Below are 25,640 nucleotides of genomic sequence, written 5' to 3'. Positions count from 1 at the left end.
TATTTACCAGAACATTGACAAATCAAAAAGGGTTGGGCATACAAATAGAAGAAGGCCTTTGCTGTTCTTCCTTAGCGTAAACCCTGTTATGATGATTTACAGTTATAAAATAATATAAACTGAGTTAGGTAATTGATGTATTTGTAACATAATTACATATGTAATTAATCCATTTCTAATTTCAGGAGATCAGCTATGGTTAAGGACCATGACTGATCATTGTTAAGGACAATTATTTACCATGGTTCAGAATCATGATTGACCATGTTTGAAGACTATGATCAGCTGTGTTTAAGGTCCATCATTAGCAATAAATAAGGAGTGTAAATTGCCATGGTTAAAAACATGATTTACCATGCTGATCATAATTGCTTATGGTACAGGACCATGATTGACCTTGGTCTATGATCATAATTGCTTATGGTAGAGGGAAATGATTGACATTAGTGCAGGATCATAATTGCTTATGGTACAGGTCCATGATTGACCATGGCTTATGATCATAATTGCTTATGGTACAGTGCTATGATTGACCATGGTTAGGTATCATAATTGCTTATGGTACAGGGTCATAATTGACCATGGTTAGGTATCACAATTGCTTATGGTACAGGACCATGATTGACCTTGGTCTATGATCATAATTGCTTATGATAGAGGACAATGATTGACATTAGTGCAGGATCATAATTGCTTATGGTACAGGGCCATGATTGACCATGGTTAGGTATCATAACTGCTTATGGTACAGGGTCATGATTGACATTAGTGCAGGATCATAATTGCTTATGGTACAGGGCCATGATTGGCCATGGTTAAGGATCATAATTGCTTATGGTACAGGACCATGATTGACCTTGGTCTTTGATCATAATTGCTTATGGTACAGGACCATGATTGACATTAGTGCAGGATCATAATTGCTCATGGTACAGGGACATGATTGACATTAGTGTAGGATCATAATTGCTTATGGTACAGGGCAATGATTGACCTTGACGCAGTATCATAATTGCTTATGGTACAGTGCCATGATTGACCATGGTTTAAGGATCATAATTGCATATGGACAGGACCATGATTAATCATGGTTAATGATCATAATTGCTTACGATACAGGGCCATGATTGACCATGGTTAAGGATCACAATTGCTTATGGAACAGGGTCATGATTTTCCTTGGTGCATGATCATAATTTCTTATGGTACAGGGCCATGATTGACCATGGTTAAGGATCATAATTGCTTATGGTACAAGGCCATGATTTACCTTTCATCTAGGATCATTTTTGGCTGTGATTCAAGGTCCTGATTGACCCTGATTAACTGTTGTTAAGACCATGATTGGCCATGATCTTCATGGTAAAGAGAAATGGTTTGCAGCCATTACAAAACACTGTTAACAAAGGTAAAGGACAATGATTGGCAAATGATCATGGTTGATAAAATTGTGACTGCTAATGGTTGATTAAGTATCCTGGTTGATATACTGGAAAATGCTTTTTTTCTTTTTAATAATTAGTTTAACTGTGTGTTTCTCTTTTGTTTATTTCAGGTAAGTCAGAGTTTCACCTGAGTCTTTTGCCAGATCCACTTATAGCTCAGTATGTGGTAAGAAACTTTGTTGTACAGAATTGGCGCCTATTTATAACCCAATATACAGTCCCAAGTGTGATGCAGTAAAATGAAAACTGTAAAATCTGTTACTTTTGTGTGGGTATAATTTACTCAGTAACATGCAAACCTTATTTACGCATGTCTCTTTATATGATGCCGGTGCATTTTAGCTAGGTTAAATAAGTTGTACAGCTAAGAAATCTGAACTTTGAGTTACTAAAATTGTTGCAAAATAGTTTGAAGCTAGTTCTTTGAATCCACCAATTGATGTTTTATTTTAAACAATTTTTGCTAACTATTAGTACGCAATTAGTAATTTTAGTAACCAATGGTTATTTTTGGCCTCTGGTAGCATTGACAGAGAACATTATTGTATTTTAACCCATGTAATTTCAATATGCCGCTATAGAAGTGCCCCTTTATTCTGAAAAGTTGAATTGCCAAACATGATAACTTAAAAAAATCCAGGTAGATTGTACAGAATCACTGAACCAAAAATTTTATGCCCACAGATCGAATGAGCTTTCTAATATAGCTGCCATGCGGCTTCAAAGCGCAGTAGGGGGCATTGTGTTTCACAAACTCAGCTCTTGTTTTATATATTCATTATAAGAGATTGATAATTTTCAATTTCTACCGTTAAAGTGCTTTATTGCAACAGTGGGCGCTCTTTCTTGTTTACCCATTTTTGTGTGAATAATACTTCTTATTTAAGGTAGATAGTATGTGAATTGATGAAATAAATGAATGCTATAGAATATTATCTTGAAAGTTGAATAACAAGCATGCATTAAATTTCAACCTGTGATCATGAGCTGTATTATATTCTCCTGAGCGAAATGCATTTTATGATTTCATAGCTTTTGTGAGCCATCAAGTATTGTTAATTGTTCTTTTGATGTAGTTCATAAACTTTATTTCGCAAATCATTTTCACCGCGAGTTCATGAACACTGAAACATTTTAGTGTGATAAACACTTGTGAAATACTGTGAGTTCAAAATTTTATCAGCATTTCAGACCTACCAGGAATTGTTCATGAACATGAACATAATTAATTTGTTCTGTAATTGTTATAATGAACTTCTACACATAAACAGTGTTTTAAATACTTTATGAAATGATGAGTGATATTCTATAACTCATAAACTGACCTTGGTTTGTTCGTGATAAATGTAGTTCAGGATTTAAAGAGTATTTGAAGCCTATCAAAAACTGTTCATACAAATCTTTTGGAATGATCTTGAACTTGCTTAAAGAAGAATGTGTATCATGTACACATTATGAATTGATGAAGACTTATCATACCCCCATGGACAAGTGATCTGAGTTTGTTACATTTGATGAGGGTAGTTTGAAGCCTATTAAGCCTTTCACACTTATAAGCAAAGTGAAAATGGCTATCTGCAAACAGCATAAAACCAGAACAGGTTTTATGCTGTTTGCTGCTCATCAGTATCTAAGGGTTGGAGATGAAGCATTTACAACTTGAATCTAGGAAGAAAGGTCTTTAATTAAATTTAGCTTTCTATAAAGGGACTACAAATAAGTAAAAATAGGTATTTAAATGGTAAAGGGTTAATGATTTGTCGTAAGTCGAAATTAATGTATCTGTGGACATATAATAACATTTGAACCATTGAAACAGTACTGGCAGATTGTTCTCCTTTGTGGGTTGATAATACACTTCATAGATGAGTTGCCAACTTCCCAGACGCTTCATATGTTCTAATCATTATTTATAGGTTTGACATAAATCTGCCGTTCACTTATATAACTACCAAAACAAAATCTTTGAAAAAAGGCGATTAAACAATTTGATTTTGTCGATTTTTCATACATGAAACGTGGATTAAACAAATAAACAACCTTAATTAACATTGTATGTAGGTTAATTAAGGCGATAGATGCCCTCCCCCCCAATACAAGGTGTGGTGTGGTGTGGTTAATGTGCCAAAAGTTACATTCATATGGGCCGTGCTCTTTGATAAGGGGGTTTAATGCATGTGCGTAAAGTGTCGTCCCAGATTAGCCTGTGCAATCTGCACAGGCCAATCAGGGAGTACACTTTCCTCTTTTATATTTTTGGTTTAAAGAAAGTCAATTCTTAGCAAAAATGCAGTTTAGGCGAAAAGTGTTGCAGATGCATTAAACCTCCTTTTCACAGAGCATGGCACATATATATTAACATACATGTCTAGTCTTTGCACCCCTGGATTGCTTAGTGATAATTGATCATCACAATCAGCAGTATATTAGTTACGTTCTGAGAAAACTGTGCATAATGCTTTTGCATAAAGTGTCATCCCAGATTAGCCTATGCAGTCTGCGCAGGCTTATCAGGGACGACACTTTCGCTTTTATGGTATTTTTAGTTTTAAGGAGGTCCCTCCTTACTTAAAATCAAGTTTAGGCAGAAAGTGTTGTCCCTGATTAGCATGTGCGGACTGAACAGGCTAATCTGGGATGACACTTTACGCACATGCATTAAGCCCAGTTTTCTCAGAACAAGGCTCATATTATTGCCTCAGTTTCCTGGGCATAGTTATTGATTTCAATCAAGGCTATAAACCTTATGTAATGGAAAGATTGATTAATGATCAATGGGTGTATTAATTTAATTGATTTATTACATTATGGGATTGTAAAGGAAAGCAGCTTTCATGTGATTTAAAATCGTTTTGGTATTCTGCTGGAAAAGTTTAACATTTTGTTTGGTGAACTTCCAGAATTTTTTTCCATCATTATGGCTATCACCAAAGGCATGATAATAAACTGAATGAGGCGATCAAAATATGAATGGTGTGTAGTGTGTGTAACCTAATGACATTAGGTAACCTGATAGCATTAGGTAACCTGCTAACATTTGTGAAGGTCATGTGTGTAACCTAATAACATTTGTCAAGGTGATGTGAGTAACCTAATAACATTTGTAAAGGCACTTCATTGTCTGATAAACATCAGCCTACAGTTGCACTTTGTGGAATTGCAATTTTAAGACATTTGTATACTATAAACATTATTAACGAAATTATGAAGTAACCAAATTTAATTAAAGTGATTTAAAATGTTGTGTGGAATTGCAATTTTAAGACATTTGTATACTATAAACATTATTCACAAAATTATGAAGTAACCAAATTTAATTTAAGTGATTTAAAATGTTGTGATGTTTTTGTAAAGTTGACTACTACTTGAAGTTCATAATATTATCCCTAGTAATTTATTGTATTTTTTTCAAGAAAAGTATTTGGTTTTGTGAAACTGTTAAAGCCAACAACATAGATCTTGCACAAGAGAACTGCATCAGCATACATTTTACACATGGATTCTTTCCTTTATTTGCATTTAGTTTTGTGTTTGCATGTTTTGCAAATCATTAAGGAAACCATAACAGTATGCTGAGTCAGGTACAATTTCACTGATCAAAGCCGCTTCTAGTGCAGAAACTAATGTGTTGCAACTGCACTTTAAACCTTTCCCACTTAGAAGCAAAGTGAAAATGGCTATGTGCAACCAACTTAAAACCAGGACAGCCTGTGAGTAACTCACAGTCTGTCCAGGTTTTATGCTGTTTGCTGCTCAGAAGTATCTAAGGGTTGGAAATTTAGCCTTTAAATTTTGAATCTAGTAAGAAAGGTCTTTAATTAAATAAAACTTTCTGAAGGACTACAAATGTGTAAAAATACTTGTCTTACATGTAAACGGTTAAAATATTCATGCTTCAAGGTCGTTTCAATGTTACAATTGCTGAGCTATGAATGTAGATGAAGGATATTCATGGTTCTCTGTTTTGTTAATCCTTGTAACAATCATGTTTGTCTGTTTTGTTCCCCTACAGAGTTGTCTCCCATGCATGAACCTTACGTGTAATGTGTACACTGTACATGGCACTTTTGCAAATAAGAACAATGTTCATGACCTATCTGCAAAGTAGTACAATGCACAATATTGTTCCTTTACTAAGTAATTTACAGTGACCATGACTCTCTTACCAATATCAACAGTTTACATGACCCATTTATTTATTAGTGCAGTGTATATGGCCCACATTTGCACAGTATCACAGTAATATATGTATCCCGGAAAAAGCAACTTTTTGGAAAAACCCACTAATCTGCTGGTACAAATAAACATGACCCATTTATAATCCTTTCAAAATCACACACCGTATCAACCGTTATTATTTAAAGGAAGCTATCATTGGTTGATATAATGGACCAGCGTTGTTTGTACCGGGGTGATTAGTGGGTTTTTCTAAACTCGTGCTTTTCCGGGATCAGTCTATTGACTCATTTGCAAAGTAGTCAAATATTGATTATCACTTATTTAAAAAGTAGAATACCACATGGCATGCAAATAATTACTAAACATGACCCATCTGCAAAGTTTTGCACTGTGAATGACAAACTAAAAACAATTTTAGTACAGCGTACATGAGGAATAAGCACAAAAGAGCAATGTTGTTGAGCCTTTATCAAAGAAGTGCAATGTGTATAACCTATTTGCAAAATATTCTGGTGAACATTACCCATTTGCAATCATTCACAGTGCACATGCCATTATTGTAAAAAAACTACAATGTATGTTACATTACCAATTGCAAATTATTACATGCACATGTACATGTCCCATTGATGATACCAAGTTACTGCCCTATTATTTTGTAATAGTGTCAGTTGAGGCAAATTATTACATGCACATGTACATGTCCCATTGATGATACCAAGTTACTGCTCTATCATTTTGTAATAGTGTCAGTTGAGGCAAATTATTACATGCACATGTACATGTGCCATTGATGATACCAAGTTACTGCTCTATCATTTTGTAATAGTGTCAGTTGAGGCAAATTATTATGCACATGTACATGTGCCATTGATGATACCAAGTTACTGCTCTATCATTTTGTAATAGTGTCAGTTGAGGCAAATTATTATGCACATGTACATGTGCCATTGATGATACCAAGTTACTGCCCTTTTCATTTTGTAATAGTGTCAGTTGAGGCGAAGAATATACTGAGCATCCTTCTGGGAAAACTGATTGTATCACATGTGCTTCAAGTGTTTTTCTCATAAAGTGCCTTCTTAGCAAAATTTAAGTTTGGGCAGAAAGTGTCTAGTGCACAGGACTGGCTAACTTAGGATGATGCTGCAAACATGCATTAAGACCAATGTTGGGGGACATTGTCCTAATTGCCCAGGACTTTACAGGCTAATATGGGATGAGACTACCCACATGCATAAAGCTCAATCTTGGGGGACATTGTCCTAATTGCACAGAACTGCACAGGCTAATCTTGGATGACACTACAAACATGCATAAATCCCAATATTGGCAGACATTGTCCTTATTGCACAGGACTGCATAAACTAATATGGGTTGACACTACGCAGATGCATTAAGCCCAATTGTCCCAAAATGATGCTCTAATAGCACCCCAGCTCAGTTTTTGCTAGACATTGTGCTCATTGCACAGGACTGCACAGGCTAATCTGGGATGACACTTTGCACATGAATAAAGCCCAATCTTGGTGGGACATTGTCCTTATTGCACAGAACTGCATAGGGTAATCTGGGATGACACTATGCACATGCATTAAGCCAAATCTTGGGGAACATTGTCCTAATTGCACAGCACTGTCTGCACAGGCTAATCTGCATTAAGTCCAATTGTCCAAAAACGAGGCTTAACTTACACCCTGAGTGAGACTCGGTCCTTCCTAGTCAGTCGTCTCTGGATTGACATATTTTTAAAATACTGGTTGCTCAAATAGGAAAATACTTTCTAACATGTTTTCATGACCCATTTACAAACTAGTACAACATATAAGGTCCATTTGCAAAGTATTTTACATTTTGGGATTAATTAAAGAAGTTGTATACTGATATGGCAGCAAATAATTACTAAACATGAGTCAGTGCAAGTGCAGCTTTACATTACAAAGTTGCACAGTGTACATGAAATAATGTGCAAAGTATGGATGAACATTACCCATCTGCATATATCTGGTTCAGTGTGAATTAGTTTAAACGGATTTATAATAGCTTGATTGCATAGAAAGCCTACGGCTTATTTGAAACGCTCTCAAGTCCATTTCCTGGGACTAGAACCAGTACTTGGTGTCTTTGGGGGAAATCTAAAGAACGCTCCCGCAGTCTGGATCTGACGTGTGACCTCCCGATGGATAGGCAGACACCATATCGACTACACCACTGCGGCCAGTGTGAATTACTATCTATGAACACTTCAAGTACAGTGTTCATGACCCATTCGCAAAGTGGAATGTTCATAACCTATTTTCAAAGTGAACATTACCCATTCGTAATCAAGCAAACTGCACATGACTATAATGTACAAAAACTAAATTTGCACGGTTCATTACCACTAGGAAATTAAAACATGTACATGTTTATGGCCCGTATATACTAAAAGGTTACTGCCTAAGCATATTTAATATATCTGCTGAGCAAAGATAAAATGTACCTTGTTCTAGGACATCTGGGCTTAATGCATGTGCATAAAGTGTCTTTCCAGATAAGCAGGGATTATACGTTCTGCTGTTATGAATAGAGCCTTGTTCTGTGAAATCTAGGCTTAATGCATGTGCATAAAGTGTCTTTCCAGATAAGCAGCGATTACACTTTCTGCTGTTATGGTATTTTTTGTTTAAAGGCCGTCTCTTTTAGCTAAAATTTAATCTTGGCGGCCATTGTCCTAATTGCACAGCACTGCACAGGCTAATCTTGTATGACACTATACACATGCATTAAGCCCCTTTTTTCCCAAAACGAGGCTCAAATAACACCCAGGCTCGGTCCCTCCTCTCTGGATTGACATTTTGTAAAAATACTGGGTTGCTCAAATAGGAAGTGACCTTTTAGAATGCATGTTACTCAAATGCTTTGCTGGCACATTGTTCCGCTTACATTTAACCTATTTAAAATTTCATTTCAAATGTCCATTTAAATGTTTTCAGAATCAGATAATTTACTTTATGCTACAAAGTGAAAGAAACAAAAAGTGAAATAAAATTGGTATTGCTATGATTTTTTTGCCAGATAATTTTTCATTTCTCCTTGCAATATCTTACTTACTAACATTTTCTTACTAACATTGTCTTTTCTGTTCATATTTCAGCCTGACGCATCTACCTTGCCTATTTCAGTTTGCCTATCTGTCCTTCATTCTGTGTGACTGTCCAAAAACTATAACCTTGCTCATCACTTTTGCAATACTTAAGATAGCCACTTGATATTTGGCATCCATGTGTATCTAAGGGAGCTGCACATTTTCAGTGGTGAAAGGTCAAGGTCATCCTTCAAGGTCAAAGGTCAAACAATATATTTATATGCCTCCGGATGGAATGATTGGGGGTATATTTTTTTGGCCTGTCTGTCTGTCATTCTGACCCAAAACTTTAACCTTGGTAAAAGTTTTGCGATAACTTTTGAAATATTGAACATAGCATCTTGATATTTGGCATGCATGTGTATCTCATGGAGTTGCACATTTTGAGTGGTGAAAGGTTAAGGTCATCCTTCAAGGTCAAAGGTTTGAAAAAAATAATTCAAAGGGGTGCAATAGGGGGCATTGTGTTTTTGACAAACACATCTCTTATTTTCATTCAAAATTGGGTCCGGTAATTGGCCCCATTCCCAATTGAAAAAAGGATATATTTTTCCCAAATGGGAGCTAAAAATTCCCATGAAAGGTTTAAAATAAAAATAAAAACAATTTTTAGATCTCAATATTTTGTTCATCTCCGGTCCATATAAGTTCAACCTTAGTAAATATAATAATGAAAACACCTGTATACTCCATTTTGAAGCATGTTTTAGAAAAACAACAACAACAGTAATGTCCCAATTTTAGTCGAAACGCCGCACATTTTTCCATTCAAAAGGGACATGGCCCTATTCCCAAAATGGTGAAAAAACCACAGATGCTCATAACAGTATACAATGCTAGGCTGTTGGTCAATAGAGCAAGGTCTTTCGTGACCTTTCAAGCTCGTACACAGGTTACAAATGTTCTGCTTAATCTAAGGAATAGTTTCCATTTTGGAATTCATGGTTAAGTCAACAACTAGTTAACTTAAAAACTAACAACATTTTTATTGCTAAAAGCATGTAAAAATTGCACACATTGAAATAGTGACATTCATATTGAAATCTCTGCGGAAACTATTGTTTTCATCATCAAATGCACAGAAAGAATCAGTTTTCAAATTAATTTGCTGGCCCCACTCATTCCATCCTGTGAAACCCTTCAAGTGTCACAATTCTAGAACCATTACAAAGAATACATTAGTTTCCATACTAGAAGTGATTTCAATCCATTCAATCGTTCCTCCATTGCATGTTGTTTAACGTTTTAGCTCACCTGAGCACAACGTGCTCATGGTGAGCTTTTGTGATTGCCTTTTGTCCGCCGTGCATCGTCCGCCGTGCGTCGTCAACGTTTTGCCTTGTGAACACTCTAGCTAGAGGCCACATTTATTGTCTGATTTTCATGAAACTTGGTCAGAACATTTGTCCCATTGATACCTCGACTGAGTTTAAAACTGGGTCAAAGGTCGAGGTCACGATGACCCGAAAGAGTTAAATGGTTTCCGAATGATAACTCAAGAACACTTATGCCTAGGATCATGAAACTTCATAGGTACATTGATCGTGACTCGCAGATGTCCCCTATTGATTTTCAGGTCACTAGGTCAAGTGTCAAGGTCACGGTGACCCGAAATAATAAAATGGTTCCCGGATGATAACTCAAAAACGCTTATGCTAAAGGATCATGAAACTTCATAGGTACATTGATGATGACTCGCAGATGACCCCTATTGATTTTCAGGTCACTAGGTCAAAGGTCAAGGTCATTTGAAAAAAGTTATGAGCTATTGTCATCACCTTGTCTTATTATAAGAGCAATTCAAATCGTTCTAACAGTTGCTAAATAATAAGAAAGCACAAAATCTAAATGCATTATACGAGTTGTGCACGGTAGTAAGAAATAAAGATTACAAAAAAATTGTGTTTATATAGGCACAAAATAGTAAATACCAAATGTAAAAATATTTGATTATGCAATTGAAAGAAAATGTATATATTTGAATACGGTTCATATAAAAGGTGGATGTGAACTAGAACTAGTTAAAGATAATTTATTCAGCAAAATATAATGAAAGGAAAGGCAGATAACACTTTGACATAAGTAATAACATATAAAATGGTCATCAACAAATCTAAAATCTCAAAACAACAATGACGGAAAACTGTAAAATACATACTTGCTATGACTCTACATATTGTTTAGAACAGAACACATGGTAACAGTAAAACTATACTAGAAGTGATTTCAATTCATTCAAACTGATCTCAATTGCATTTTGTTTAACTTTTCTTATTATAAGTGCAATGCAAATGGTTCTGACAGTTGATAAATAAAAACTGTCCCAAAACGCACTCTGCAGTTTTTTTTTTACATGGCATTACAATATCATCACAATATATTAGATCAAAACAAATCTCCACAAGTAAATCATGTATCTAAATATGAGTCATTTTGGAGATTTAGATCAAGATTACAACAATACACTGACAATTTAAATGAAAAATAATCATCAACGAAACACAGTTGATTCCTTGCCAAATTACACTAAATTATAGATCTATGATGCCAAGAACTTCATTACCAAGGTACTTTTTAAACATATTCACATATATGACATTACTTGGCAAAACAGTTAATCATTCATGTGAATTATGTAATGTTATGTAACAGTAATTATAAGTTTGGTCAGGCCAAGAATTATTGTTGACAGTACATGTTCCAAAATGTCTGCACTGAAACTGGTTAAACAAAACTATTTTACTTTAAACACTAGGATTTTTTTCGTACCATATTGTCCCACAATGATGGATGCTGTGCTCCTATTGAAGTAGACTGACCATGGCTGAGCTAGTCCATCCCTCTTGGAAGCAAGAGTTGCCAGCTTCTTCTTGCCTTCACCATCCAGTTGAATGATAGTCCAGGATAACCTTCCACAGACCAGAACCTGTCCCAGATCAGTAACATGGATACCATCTGGTGTTTGCAGGTCTGGGTCGGTGAAAGTGTGGAGAACTGTGCCATCTGTGGCCAGGGTGAGGACCTTGTGATGTTCACGGTTGGTGACAAATATCTTGTCACCTGAAGGACTCACTGCACACTTCGAAAAGAGTGCTAAAAGAGAGTCATATCATTGAAGTGACTTCTTTTTAGAATTATTATGCTAATAAAGATATTCTTACACAAACCTCATTATGTACAATAACATTCTCTCAGTCAGTAAATGTACTCTTTGACATAGTCAGAGCATGCGGACATGATTATTATTGTGGCATTATTATCCCCCGCCGTAGGTGGAGGGATATTGTTTTGGCGTTGTCTGTCCGTCCTTCTTTTTATCCCCCGCCATAGAAGTCATGAAAATACTTAGGCAAAGGAATAGATTTACTGTTAAGGAGTTTTCATTTACAAATGAACCAATTATTAGGTATGTTATTTGCAAGCATAATTGTCTGAAGTGGACAAATGTAAAAACAATTTACCTTTGTGTAAATATGTATACCAATAATACAATTTTAATATTTCTATCATATTTATGATAATTTCAAATGTTATTGGAATATATATACCAAATTTTACCTGTGCAACGGCCTGATGTATCTTCATACACTTTATTCAACAGGGCTCCTTTCATTGAATACTTGTAAAGTGCAGTGCCAGAAGTGAGATACAGGTCTTGCAGATTATGAGCAATACCAATACATTTATGTTGAAACTGCAACTTCCTGCCCTTAACCAGCTGCCCACCATTCACAGAGACAAACTGGACCTCACCATAAGTCTCATTCTGATACATAGTAACAGCTACTTCACTTGGTGTGATTGTACACATGTCCCATGGCCAATTAGTTAAATCACAATGTCCCACCACCTGGTATTGATGATTGAGTAGCTTAACTCGTTTATTTAAAATATCTGCAACAAGGATCTCATCATCAGAGAGAACACAGATGGCAATGATAGAGCAGTTTCTTACTGATTCACTTGGTAGGCTCACATCATACTCTGACTTTCCATGTATAGTGAGTGCCTGATCTCTGAACACTAATATTTTCTTGGTACTGAGTACAGTCTTCCCAAGACCTGACAATCTAGACAAGTACTGTTGAACATCACCGTCTGCCTGGAATGTCAGTGAACTTTCTACCTGAACAGAGTTCTCCTTCAGATAAGTTTCAGATTGCTTTACTTCTTCCAGACATTTCTTACTTGCAATAAATGTGAGTTCTGCTTTGCCCTTATCAATAATGTCATTTATTGCGCCACTGAGTTGTTTTAGTTCATTTTTAAGCTTGATGCAGTTGTCTAAATCAGTCTTAATAGAAGCTTTTAGACTGGTCATCTTATCATCTAGCTCTTGTATAGTGTTTTTTTCAATCTTGTCTAAAATGATATTTATTGTCTGGCGTGTGTCACGTATTTCATCTAATAGTTTGTCGTATGAAGCTTGCAAAGTCAGCATGTTGGTGTTGCAATGGTTCTCAAGTTTCTTGACTTCTTCGAGTATAGTTTGGATCTTTCTTGATAGTTGCTGCAAGTCTGGCAGAGGTCCTCTGGCTGACTCAGATATAAGTGTTACTTTTTTACACAGTCTGAAATGAAAATAACTGTTTAATACGTTTATGTGGTTTAAATGGTCATTATGCAAAAGTATGTCTGAACCTTTGTTCATAATATTTGTATTGTTTTTAAAATGATTTTTTCAGGTAATAAGATATGGAAAGTAATTTTAATACTGGTTTTTATTTTGAAGAAGCAACAAATGAATACTAGTCATTATTGTACTTTTATTTTCATGTTTTTCACACACAAAAATAACTTAAAAATAATAGATATGAATAATACTGAATTAATTGGTCTTTTTATGACAGCATTAATCATTTTTGAATGCATATATATATATATGTATATATCTGAGTTACCTGTGATTGAGGAAAGCACAATTAGTGCAGCACAGCTGACTGTGGTCATTGCAGTACATTTCTAGATGTTTGTCTTCATGAAGGTCACACTTCAGAAGGAAATCCTGCACTTCCTTGGACGCTGGCCACTTACTTGTGTCTCCCCTTCCATATGTCACATGTTTCCCAAATAACTGACCATGAGGAGTGACACATTTTGCACAATAAAAATATTGACAGTTATCGCAGTAAAACTCCGCCCACTGGTCAATTTTGTGCTCAAGACACGGCGAACAACAAAAGTCTATAATAGAATCAGAGCCTTTATCCACAGTTGATTGAGAAAATGTAGCCATCTTGATCACTTTAGTATAAATATTCAGTAGAAATCTGTAATGTTCAATAACTTCCCTGCAACTGGTGGCTATGATCAACAAATATAATACTTTGGACCCTCACAGTTTCCTAATAAACATGTGATCTTACAGTACTTGACTTCATGTGACAGTACTCATTGTTGGTGTGGTGAAGTGGTTGATTTTGAAAGTGGAGTGATATTGAGAACTGTAGTGATGGTGACACTACGTTTTTTTATGTTGCTAATGCTGTTACTGTTGTAGATGCTTATTTTCTTGCCTCTGCTGATGATTATGAATGTGATGATGTCAGTGATGCTGATGCTGATGCTGCTGCTGCTGCTGCTGCTGATGATGATGATGTTGAAGATGTTGATGATGATGATATTGGTGATGCTTATGCTGCTGCTGCTGCTGCTGCTGCTGCTGCTGCTGCTGCTGCTGCTGATGATGATGATGATGATGATGATGATATTTAAACCCACATAAGCCCTTTATTTTGTAATGACACGAAACACTTACATTGCAATCTGTTCTTAAACAGAAAATGAGCATTTTACCTGTTATTGTTCTCCAAAGTGATGAATTGTCATAGATGTCTAATTTGCCTGTTCCAACAGGATATTGGCCCAATGCAAGATCTAACTGTTTCTACAAATCATTTCTAGTGGATGGCTGGCTCATTTCCTTGAATTTTGATTGTGTGGTTTGTAATTATGCTCCCCGAAAATATTTTCGGTGGGGCATATAGTTGCCAGTTTGTAGTCCCGTGTTCCTTCCTTCCGTCACACTTTTGCTACCGTTTCTCATAGCCCCTTCAATACTTTACCAATCGCTTTCATATTTGGCATGTAGGTACCTTGCATGGACCTCTACCTTTTCATGAGGTTTGAGGTCACTGGGGTCAAGGTCAAGGTCACCGAGGCTAATAATAGACTTCCTTCTGTCACACTTTTGCTGCCGTTTCTCATAGCGCCTTTAATACTTAACCAATCGCTTTCATATTTGGCATGTAGGTACCTCGCATGGACCTCTTCCTTTTGATGAGGTTTTAGGTCACTGGGTCAAGGTCACCGAGGCTAATAGATATTTTGGGTGTTTATTAACACATACATTGACAAAGTGCATCATTGGGGAGCATCCATCAGTTTCATTGATATTCTTGTTTTTATTGGAAAATCCCATATATAGGAAATCATCAAACTTGTCCATTTGTTCCTAAATGAGTGTGATTCATATATAAATGCTTGGCATGAAAATTGGAAGCATTTAATGTGCATATTAATCTGTGTGAAATCTTTTCCAAAGATGTTCTAAAATCATCGAGATTTAACTTGAATTGAGGCAATTTTGATTTAAATAATTGTAACCATTACATTCAGCTTAGCTGTTTAACCCAGCTTTTTACCTTAAATGACCTTTACATAATGACACCAGATTTTAGAATGAATACATATGAATATTTTATTGGCTGATTGGAGAGAAATCCCCCAGAAATTTGGCCACATCACTGCTTCTATAAACAGCGTATTGGATGTTACACTGTTCAGTGTAATGAATTCAGGACAACTCTCTGCATGTTCATATGACACATTGACACACATTTTGGCCCAGTTACAATTACGCTTGTAAATCCTTCTCACAGAATTTCATAGTCAGTATTTTGTCACTAAATCGTCAGGCGAAGACAGAATTGGCTATCCATAAACGTTGATAGCACAGTATTGCTTTCAAGATGAGAAAACCAACACTACCGAAATATTATAGTGTCATGATAAGAGGGAATTGGTTTGATTATCTAACCACAAATGTTTGCCTCACTTGATCAGTCCATCTGGAAATTGTTCCTGAAAGCTTTAATAGCTTTAATTTGCCTGTTTGCTATGAATAACACAGTTTAACATCATTTTTCTATCAAAAAGTATTGTGCTTAAAATGTTGCATTTAAATGACCAGATACGATAGTTAAAGACCCAGGTCATGCATAAATGGGTCTTATGCCACATTCTGCCAGCTAGCTATAGGCCAGACTGCGCATCTCACAGTCTGGTCAGGAGATAACTAATGAGACCATAAAACCTTGAGCAGAGCTCCAGATAAGGGTCGTATTTTCGTAATTACAAATTATTTTCAAGTCGGTTACGTATTTTTTTTAAAAATCTTGTCGTACCATTAAGAATTACAAAATCAAGTTACGAATATTATTTTTACATTGGTTTGTATCGATTTTTAACCAGGTTTTCCGAAGGAAAAAACTGGTTATTAGATTGGGGAATGCGGGCGGGCTGGCTGGCTGGCTGGCTGGCTGGCTGGCTGGCGGGCTGGCTGGTGGGCGGGCGGAACAAGCTTGTCCGGGCCATAACTATGTCGTTCATTGTCAGATTTTAAAATCATTTGGCACATTTGTTCACCATCATTGGACGGTGTGTCGCGCGAAATAATTACGTCGATATCTCCAAGGTCAAGGTCACACTTTGAGTTCAAAGGTCAAAAATGGCCATAAATGAGCTTGTCCGAGCCATAACTATGTCGTTCATTGTCAGATTTTAAAATCATTTGGCACATTTGTTCACCATCATTGGACGGTGTGTCGCGCGAAATAATTACGTCGATATCTCCAAGGTCAAGGTCACACTTTGAGTTCAAAGGTCAAAAATGGCCATAAATGTCCCTTGAGATATAACCTTCATATTTGGTATGCATGTGTATATGGACAACGCCTTTCCATACGCACACAAATTTTGACCGTCCGTCCGTGTGTCCGTCCGAAAAACTTTAACGTTGCTCATAACTTTTGCAATATTGAAGATAGCAACTTGATATTTGCCATGCATGTGTATCTTATGAAGCTGCACATTTTTAGTGGTGAAAGGTCAAAGTCATCCTTCATGGTCAAAGGTCAAAAAAAAAAAAATCATGTGCATATCTCCAATGTCAAGGTCGCCACGACTAAAAATAGATTTATTTTAAAACAAACTTACAAAGGGGGTTAATTTTCTTTGTTCATTTCAAAAGTTCAGTTTGAGTTGTCTCCCTTTATTAGATTTTTTTTCACAATGAAAACCTGGTTTTGTGACAATTTTGTCCCTTGTTATTGAGTTCTATTCATGTATTAAAGATCTTTTCGGTGCTTATATAGAATGGTTATCAGGTTTGTTTAACAAAGCGCATTTTTAGCTCATCTATTTTTTGAAAAAAAATAATGAGCTATTGTCATCACCTTGGCGTAGGCGTCGGCGTCTGCGTCGGCGTCGGCGTCGGCATTGGCGTCCGGTTAAGGTTTGCGTTTAGGTTCCCTTATCTCAGAAAGTATCAATGCTATTGCATTCAAACTTGGTACACTTACTAACTATCATGAGGGGACTGGGCAGGCAAAGTTAGATAACTCTGGCATGCATTTTGACAGAATTATGTGCCCTTTTTATACTTAGAAAATTGAAAATTTTGGTTGAGTTTTGTGTTTAGGTCCATTTTATTCCTTAAGTATCAAAGCTATTGCTTTCATACTTGCAACACTTACTAACTATCATAAGGGGACTGTGCAGGCAAAGTAATGTAACTCTGACTGGCATTTTGACAGAATTATGTGCCCTTTTTATACTTAGAAAATTGAAAATTTGGTTAAGTTTTGTGTTTATGTCCGCTTTATTCCTACAGTATCAAAGCTATTGCTTTCATACTTGCAACACTTATTAACTATCATAAGGGGACTGTGCAGGCAAAGTTATGTAACTCTGGCATTTGGACGGAATTATGGGCCCTTTATACATAGAAAATTGAAAATTTTGTTAAGTTTTGTGTTTTGGTCCACTTTACCCCTAAAGTATCATAGATATTGCTTTCATACTTGGAACACTCGCAAACTATCATAAGGGTACAGTAAAAGGACAAGTTGCATAATTCTGGTTGTCATTTTTACGGAATGATGGCCCTAATTATTTTTTATTTTTTTTTTTTTTTAAGATCAACTCACAAATGACCACCACACCCTCACACTATACCCCCCCACCCCACCCCCCAATTTGTTTTTTTTGAAAAGGTTAAAAAACAAATATTTATTTTTATTATTTTATGTTTGAAATACCTGCCAACTATCGCACCCAAGAATCCCCCCCCCCCCCCCCCCCCCCCCCCCCCGATAATTTTTTTTTTTTCTTTTTTGCATTTTTTTCCCGCATTTTTGGAAGATAATGTAATAAATGTCCAAACCCCCACACTATACACCCCTCTTCACTCCACCCCTCCCTTATTTGTGATTGAAAATGAGAGTCCCTTCACCTTTAAAAAGAAAATAGATGAGCGGTCTGCACCCGCAAGGCGGTGCTCTTGTTTCCAATAAAAGCGGCGTGTACAGTCTATCTGTCATAAAACAATGTCGGCGCCCAGAGAGCGTCTTAAAAAACTGCAAAGCATGCAAAAACACGCTTTTAACATACTGTATGCAAAGTGAGCCGAAGTTGAATGTTAAGACAGACATTATAGAAAAGATCGTAAACAATGTTGTATGTTCAGTTGCGGACACAGTCGGAAAAGCTATAAAAAAAACGCGACACGACGGGTCCAAACTTAAACAAAAAAAAACAATGAACGAGTGGAAGGGTCAATTCCCGTTGCTTATCGTTGAAAAGGTTGAAGGGGAGACCCGTTTTACTTGTGAAATATGTAAAAAATCATCAAAGGCATGCAATGTAAGCAGTTTGGGCATATGAAGGTATTTGAAAAATAAAATTGTATAATACTGAATAGACGTTGCTAAACTCGTATAAATAAAGTTGCTAGTATGTTTATTTTGATTTTTTGCATGAAAATAACCATTATTATTTATTTTTAGGTCATTTAGAAAAGTTAAGAATTATTTTCCAAAACGTAGTAGTAACGTTAAGAATAAAATTTCAGAATAAAGAATTCTTTTTGAAAATCTGGTAGTAACGTTAAGAATTTCACAAAACCTTATTTGGGGCTCTGCTTGAGTGATTAATTGTACAGCTGACAGCTTTGCTCCTGACCAAACTGCGCAATTGCACAGGCTGGGATTGAGCAAAGCTGACCAAAAGGTCATAAGACCCTTTTTCGCATGACACATGTCAGAAAGTGTGATTTCAATGTGTTGAAAGAATCTGCGTTTAAATCAAATATTGGCATATAATATATAATTGATGGTGAAGAAATTAATTCACAATAAGCCATGAGGAGTCACATATGATGTGATCTCATGTAGTATAACTTTTATGTACAAACACTATTGTGTGGTTTGAATTTTCATGCACATAATAACACATATTTCATGAGGTGGATATATGAATTTCAAGTGAAAAAATTACAACAAAAATTAAACCTTTGTTTTAAAATTTTGTTGGATGGCTCAAATTTGCGTGGCTTGATATATCGGATGGCTCAAACTTTTTTCATATCCCAGGTCACATTTTTCCCACATGTTCTTTTGTTCAGATGGCTGGAACTCACTTTAGGTCGCATAAACTGTTAATCGATAAGGACCACTTGAATTAAGGCACGCAATAATTGATATAACACTGGTTGCAAACATGTCGTTGACTCAATCGCTAATTGATTTAAGTAAAAGATAACATTGAATAAAACTAGAAATTGCGCTGCAGAGGCCGACGCGTATCCCTGCGCCGTATGTTTGACCCAGGGGTGCCTTAGGGTTGGTAATGAGGCCATGCATAGTTGAGATTGACCGTATTGTCATAAGAGAAGTTCAGTATCATTGAGAAGTGAATCTGTGTAGAAATGAAGAAGTTATAGTAAAAGACAATTTTGGGTGTGCCTGGCCTAAGTGGGCGGGGCGCCCCAGGGTTGGTAATGGGGCCATGTATAGTTGAGATTGACCATATTGTCATAAGAGAAGTTCAGTATCAATTTGAAGTGAATCGGTGTAGAAATGAAGAAATTATAGTAAAAGGCAATTTTGGGTGGGTTTGGTCTATGTGGGCGGTGCACCCCAGGGTTGGTAATGGGGCCATGCATAGTTGAGATTGACCATACTGTCATAAGAGATGTTCAGTATCAATTGGAAGTAAATCGGTGTAGAAATGAAGAAGTTAATGTAAAATAACATAATCAATTGAGTGAAAATCTCTGACCCGGCCCCACCCCAACCCCCGTAACTTTTGACCGAGGGCTCAGATCAAAATTTCAAATAGTGCAGGGTCGCACATGTGCTCATAGCGTAACCATGTGTGTAAGTTTAAAGGTTCTAGTGCTTATAGTTTAGGAGGAGATAGTGGCCAGGACAGACAAACGGACGGACGGCGGAGATGACCACAACATTCCCATGCTTTTTAAACACACTTTTTAAAAAGCGTGGGGATAATAAAATATAAGTACATACAAGTATTAAAGTATTAAGTATATAATTATTTGGTTTATATTAATTCAAAAGCAAAAAGTAGTATGGAGTTTAAGCAATATGTGTACTCTTCAAATATAGGGGAAAATGTTTGTAAACAAAAGTTTATTAGAAATGGGACGGCTCGAATTCCGAATGGCTCAAACTTTTGTTGCAGGTTCGACTCACATTAAGTACTTACCCCATTTTTACGCTAACCACTTGATGTTTGTATTAGTTCTAAAACCACTTGCTAAACTTCTGGAGAGAGGACATCCTTAGCAACCCATTTTCTGTCTTTTATTCTTGTGTATCTGGCTGTGGTATGGTTTGAACCCCTTATGAGACACCTCATCCTTTTTTACTTGTTAAGTCAGTTAAATATCTATTAGAGGCTATAAATAATAATTATGCCCCCCTTCAAAGAAGAGGGGGTATATTGCTTTGCACATGTCGGTCTGTCGGTCGGTCTGTCGGTCTGTCTGTCGGTCCGTCCACCAGGTGGTTTCCGGATGATAACTCAAGAACGCTTGGGCCTAGGATCATGAAACTTCATAGGTACATTGATCATGACTCGCAGATGACCCCTATTGATTTTGAGGTCACTAGGTCAAAGGTCACGGTGACCCAAAATAGTAAAATGGTTTCTGGATGATAACTCAAGAACGCTTAGGCCTAGGATCATGAAACTTGATAGGTAGATTGATCATGACTCACAGATGACCCCTATTGATTGTCAGGTCACTAGGTCAAAGGTCAAGGTCACAGTGACCCGAAATAGTAAAATGGTTTCCGGATGATAACTCAAGAACGCTTAGGCCTAGGATCATGAAACTTGATAGGTAGATTGATCATGACTCGCAGATGACCCCTATTGATTTTCAGGTCACTAGGTCAAAGGTCAAGGTCACAGTGACCCGAATTAGTAAAATGGTTTCAGGATGATAACTGAAGAACGCTTATGCCTAGGATCATGAAACTTCGTAGGTAGATTGATAATGGCTTGCAGATGACCCCTATTGATTTTCAGGTCCCTAGGTCAAAGGTAAAGTTCACGGTGACCTGAAATAGTAAAATGGTTTCCGGATGATAACTCAAGAACGCTTATGCCTAGGATCATGAAACTTCATAGGTACATTGATCATGACTTGCAGATGACCCCTATTTATTTTCAGGTCACTAGGTCAAATGTCAAGGTCACGGTGACCCGAAATAGTAAAATGGTTTCCGGATGATAACTCAAGAACGCTTATGGCTAGGATCATGAAACTTGATAGGTATGATCATGACTCGCAGTTGACCCCTATTGATTTTCAGGTCACTATATCAAAGGTCAAGGTCACGGTGACCTGAAATAGTAAAATGGTTTCCGGATGATTACTCAAAAACGCTAATAGCTACAATCATGAAACTTCATAGGTACATTGATCATGACTTGCAGATGACCTCTATTGATTTTGAGGCCACTAGGTCAAAGGTCAAGGTCATGGTGACCCGAAATATTAAAATGGTTTCCAAATGATAACTCAAGAACGCTTATGCCTAGGATCATGAAACTTCATAGGTACATTGATCATGACTCGCAGATGACCCCTATCGATTTTGAGGTAACTAGATCAAAGGTCAAGTTCACAGTGACCCATAATAGTAAAATGGTTTCCGGATTAAAACTGAGGAACGCTTATTCCTAGAATCATGAAACTTGATAGGTATATCGATCATGACTCGCAGATGACCCCTATTGATTTTCAGGTCACTAGGTCAAAGGTCAAGGTCACGGTGACCCGAAATAGTAAAATGGTTTCCGGATGATAACTCAAGAACGCTTATGGCTAGGATCATGAAACTTCATAGGTACATTGATCATGACTGGCAGATGACCCCTATTGATTTTCAGGTCACTAGGTCAAAGGTCAAGGTCACAGTGACAAAAAACATATTCACACAATGGCTGTCACTACAACGGAGAGCCCATATGGGCGCATGCATGTTTTACAAACAGCCCTTGTTATTTTTGTGTTAAAAAAAAATGGCTGCCAGGTGCTGGGGGAGTTTTATGTAAACATTTTTTTTTTTGTAAAACCTTGCGAAAATGTCCTGCTCATAATTCTTAAGTTCCATGCAGTCTTAGATTGGCGCCTTAGGACCCTTTGAGCTCTTGTGTCTTTTCTTGTATACCTTCTCATAGTGCCTTAGGACCCTTTGCGCTCTTGTGTCTTTTCTTGTATACCTTCTCATAGTGCCTAAGGACCCTTTGAGCTCTTGTGTCTTTTCTTGTATACCTTCTCATAGTGCCTAAGGACCCTTTGAGCTCTTGTGTCTTTTCTTGTATACCTTCTCATAGTGCCCTAGGACCCTTTGCGCTCTTGTGTCTTTTCTTGTATACCTTCTCATAGTACCTTAGGACCCTTTGAGCTCTTGTGTCTTTTCTTGTATACCTTCTCATAGTGCCTTAGGACCCTTTGCGCTCTTGTGTCTTTTCTTGTATTATACCTTCTCATAGTGCCTTAGGACCCTTTGAGCTCTTGTGTCTTTTCTTGTATACCTTCTCATAGTGCCTTAGGACCCTTTGAGCTCTTGTGTCTTTTCTTGTATACCTTCTCATAGTGCCTAAGGACCCTTTGAGCTCTTGTGTCTGTTCTTGTATACCTTCTCATAGTGCCCTAGGACCCTTTGAGCTCTTGTGTCTTTTCTTGTATACCTTCTCATAGTGCCTTAGGACCCTTTGAGCTATTGTGTCTTTTGTTGTATACCTTCTCAAAGTGCCTTAGGACCCTTTGAGCCCTTGTGTCTTTTCTTGGATACCTTCTAATAGTGCCTTAGGACCCTTTGAGCTCTTGTGTCTTTTCTTGTATACCTTCTCATAGTGCCTTAGGACCCTTTGAGCTCTTGTGTCTTTTCTTGTATACCTTCTCATAGTGCCTTAGGACCCTTTGAGCTCTTGTGTCAATTCTTGTATACCTTCTCATAGTGCCTTAGGACCCTTTGAGCCCTTGTGTCTTTTCTTGTATACCTTCTCATAGTGCCTTAGGACCCTTTGAGCTCTTGTGTCTTTTTTGTATACCTTCTCATAGTGCCTTAGGACCCTTTGAGCTCTTATGTCTTTTCTTGTATACCTTCTCATAGTGCCTAAGGACCCTTTGAGCTCTTGTGTCTTTTCTTGTATACCTTCTCATAGTGCCTTAGGACCCTTTGCGCTCTTGTGTCTTTTCTTGTATACCTTCTCATAGTGCCTAAGGACCCTTTGAGCTCTTGTGTCTTTTCTTGTATACCTTCTCATAGTGCCTAAGGACCCTTTGAGCTCTTGTGTCTTTTCTTGTATACCTTCTCACAGTGCCCTAGGACCCTTTGCGCTCTTGTGTCTTTTCTTGTATACCTTCTCATAGTACCTTAGGACCCTTTGAGCTCTTGTGTCTTTTCTTGTATACCTTCTCATAGTGCCTTAGGACCCTTTGCGCTCTTGTGTCTTTTCTTGTATACCTTCTCATAGTGCCTTAGGACCCTTTGAGTTCTTGTGTCTTTTCTTGTATACCTTCTCATAGTGCCTTAGGACCCTTTGAGCTCTTGTGTCTTTTCTTGTATACCTTCTCATAGTGCCTAAGGACCCTTTGAGCTCTTGTGTCTTTTCTTGTATACCTTCTCATAGTGCCCTAGGACCCTTTGAGCTCTTGTGTCTTTTCTTGTATACCTTCTCATAGTGCCTTAGGACCCTTTGAGCTATTGTGTCTTTTGTTGTATACCTTCTCAAAGTGCCTTAGGACCCTTTGAGCCCTTGTGTCTTTTCTTGGATACCTTCTAATAGTGCCTTAGGACCCTTTGAGCTCTTGTGTCTTTTCTTGTATACCTTCTCATAGTGCCTTAGGACCCTTTGAGCTCTTGTGTCTTTTCTTGTATACCTTCAAGGCCTTAGGACCCTTTTAGCCCTTGTGTCTTTTCTTGTATACCTTCTCATAGTGCCTTAGGACCCTTTGAGCTATTGTGTCTTTTCTTGCATACCTTCAAGGCCAGTCAGGCCTTGGCCTGGATCAATACTATCAGATTTTTAGTTTAACAGCACTTCCTATTGCTAATCTTAAATCATGCAGATTGTAATACTCTGTTCACAGTTTACATGATATATGTCTAGATGTTCACATTAAATTATTCAATTGACATTGTATTCAAAATTGTGTATTTTATTAAAGGCTATTGACCAAATACGGACTTTACAATACTGATCAATACATCGTATCTTAAAAGCTGTTGTTTTTTTCAAAGTATGCTGTCTCAGCATGTTTTTTTCAAATCCTGCTATACAACCAACACCCCATCCAGCTCACATGGAAATGTGAATAATAGGTGCCCAATGTACATAATTATTTTTCTTTATCATGACATGGCAGTGATGGGGACAGATTTGTGCTAAATGACATTGTACCCGTTTTTCTATATAGTAAGTCAAGAGCCACTAATATAGAAAAGGGATGCACTCTAAATTAAGTGTTATTCCCAGCCATCCACTCTCTAAGTACTCACAGTCAACAGGGAGGTGTGATGACCCTCTTGTTTTACTGTAGCTGTCTTCCAAAGGTTTTGACCTAGATTTCTGACCATAATTGTATGCAGCGAGAACATTGATGGCAGATAGAATAGCGCACAGTTTCATGCTTTTTGCATGTTCATGATTTTTGCATCTGCCTTCCATGTCAACATTAGTAGATTTAAGGCAAACATTTGAAGATATACAGTACAGCCAAAGGGGAACAAACATATTTCGCGATCCGCGGCGGCAAGGTGAAACTAGTCGATGCCGCGTCAGTCGTTGAAGCCGCGTCAGTATGTGGCGGCAAGTCGCATTTCGCCGCGAAACTTCGAATCTGTCTGCCGAGGCATGCTGCGATCCGCGACATGATGCCGAGTCAATGCGCATCATGAACTAAAAAATCTTTTACAAATTATAAGTTACATGTAGTTAACAAATTTTGAAAGAACAATTATAATAATAATTAAAATCATTATAAATTTATTGTGCGCGGATTGTATTAGCATATACATGTAAGCATAGTTAATGTGTCTGGCCAATTAAGTTTGTTTCCCGCCCATAGTGTATGTATTTCACACATAAACAAGGTCACGTAATTATGTTTTCGCACATACAAGTAGTCAAGGCTCCAGCATATGGTGGATTTATAAATTAATTGCATGTTGATTTTGCTATAGCTGAGAAAATTAGCAGTTTGAAGCCACATCAATAATCAAGACGGTGACGACGTAATTGTTGTTTTGTTAATTATCAGCTTATTATAACTATTGTTTGAATATGCG

The 25,640-nt window shown here is 37.1% G+C and overlaps 1 protein-coding gene and 1 long non-coding RNA gene across 6 annotated transcripts in view; both read left to right on the top strand.

Moving 5' to 3' along the window:
- The window catches only part of LOC127856499 (5'-AMP-activated protein kinase subunit gamma-1-like), a 423,354-nt gene that overhangs the window by 178,582 nt on the left and 219,132 nt on the right, over positions 1-25,640 (top strand). The window lies entirely within an intron of this gene.
- On the top strand, positions 20,807-22,307 carry LOC127856523 (uncharacterized). Its single transcript, XR_008038090.1, has 3 exons — positions 20,807-20,952; positions 21,092-21,242; positions 22,110-22,307. It is a non-coding gene; the product is annotated as an uncharacterized LOC127856523 (long non-coding RNA).

This window comes from Dreissena polymorpha, chromosome 13 (genome assembly GCF_020536995.1).
Source record: "Dreissena polymorpha isolate Duluth1 chromosome 13, UMN_Dpol_1.0, whole genome shotgun sequence".
Taxonomy (NCBI): Eukaryota; Metazoa; Mollusca; class Bivalvia; order Myida; family Dreissenidae; genus Dreissena; species Dreissena polymorpha.
The sequence above is the reverse complement of the archived record's forward strand: the minus strand, read 5'-3'. Positions and strand labels throughout refer to the sequence as shown.